The sequence below is a fragment of the Cervus canadensis genome, chromosome 21, assembly GCF_019320065.1.
Source record: "Cervus canadensis isolate Bull #8, Minnesota chromosome 21, ASM1932006v1, whole genome shotgun sequence".
Taxonomy (NCBI): domain Eukaryota; kingdom Metazoa; phylum Chordata; class Mammalia; order Artiodactyla; family Cervidae; genus Cervus; species Cervus canadensis.
This window is the reverse complement of record NC_057406.1, coordinates 18,874,109-18,876,113: the sequence shown is the minus strand read 5'-3', so window position 1 is coordinate 18,876,113 and position 2,005 is coordinate 18,874,109.

Genomic DNA, 2,005 nt, shown 5'->3' with positions numbered 1-2,005 from the left:
AAAAAAAAAAAAAAAAAAAAAAAAAAAAAAAAAAAAAAAAAAAAAAAAAAAAAAGAAGGTAGAGTCTTTCAGCTTCCTGATCTGTGACTTTCAAAGGCAGAGGGAGACAACATTAAATTTAATCATGTGACCAATGACTTACTCAGTTATGCCTACATAGTAACACTTGGATAAAACTCCAGACACAGATTCCACACTGGCATTTTCATGCACCTGGATTTTTCCAAGAAAGGGCATTTTATCCAAGTATTACTCTACAGACATAAGTGATTAAATCATTACTCCCATCTCAAACTTTGCTCCTTGTGCCTCTTTCATTTATCTATTCCTGAGTTACAGTCTTTATAATAAAATTATCATCACATGTCCAGTACATTCAGTAAGTTCAGAGAGTTGTATCCATGAATGATCAAACCTAAGGGGGTTGTGGGAAGCCTTAAATTTGTAGTCATCCAGGCAGAAGTGTGAGTAGCCTATGGACCTGACTTGTGGCTGGCAGTCTTGTTAGGGACACTGGTCTTTAATTTGTGGGATTTGGTACAAACTATAGTTAGTGTCAGAATTGAATTGGATTGAGTTATAGAACACCCAGTTGGGTAAGAACACAAAGCTAGAGAAGATATCCTGTAAAAGGAAGCTGGTACTGGGTCCTGTGGAGTTTCCAGTTCTCAGGCTTCTGCTCCAATGAGTTGTGGTCTCTATATCCACCAGTCTCTCTTCAATTTGTCAGCAATAGTTTTCCATGTAACCTTAGTCCTCTGTTCAGTCTAAGAAGAGATACTGATTTTCAGGGTTTTTTCAGATTTTTTTCTTATTGTATAGATGAGCTGTAGTTCTAGCAAGGTTGGATCAAATCCTCTGCTTTTTTCCCCTCCTTTCTTTCTTTCTTCCTGCGATATGGTCTTACAGATGCAGCCACAATTGAGAAGTGCATGGTGGACCAGGATAATTACAGTCACAAATTTCTGGCAGGAGGATAGAAAAAAAGTTTCTGGGAATAATTGAGTATTGGGCAGATGATGAAGAGTGAGGAACTTTGAAAAGAGACCTTTGGATCTTATTAGCAAGTTCCTGTGCTCCCCCTGCTCACACATGCACATCTTACTCTAATGTGCCAAGACATTGAGACCTGAACTCTTCATATTAGAACATTGCTTGAATTCCAGATTGATCATTGGTTGATGCACTTGCAAGAAATATCCCCAAACACCATAAGGGCTCTGAAAACTGAACTAGAACCAGGGTTCCCAGAAGCCTAAACCTAGCCAGAGTGACTGCCTGCTTAAGCAAAAACTTTGAATATGCTGCATACATTTAAACAAAATCAAGAGTCTCACAGCAAAATGTCCAAAAGACAATCCAAAGTTGTTCAGCATATGAATAGCCATGAAAATTTGGACTTGCATGGGGAAAGACAATCAACAGAAGCTATGATTAGGTGACACGAATTTTGGAATTATCTAGCAAATATAAGCAGCTTTTATAGATACTCAGAATACCAGGATGAAGAAATAAATCATTTAACATGAATTAGAAATAATTTTTCCCTCATCTGAATTGCCTTCTATCTACTTTTATCAAGGAAAAAGAAATGTTTCCATCCTAAATTATGACACCTCAAATTTCCCCAAAAGGCAAAAATCACTTTTTCCATTCATTAAAGCATCATAGAAAATCTCAAATACAAGTTTCTATTTTTAATTTCAAGCTCATTTAAATATATCTGATATTTTATATATACACAAATATTTTTCTTTTTACAGTACCTGGAACATATTTCATTCTCCTAAGTTTTTACTTGGACTTGCTCACTTTTCTTTTTGGAACTATTCTTTACTTAACTTGTAATGTTTTCTCTCCTATAATTTTCCATGACAGATTTTCTACCTTATTTCATAATTAATAATATGTTGCATCTGTGTAACACTTTACAGTATGTATTGTTCTCAGTGAAATTAATCATTTCATTTGCAGTTATAAATTTAACCTGATTATATCATCTTTC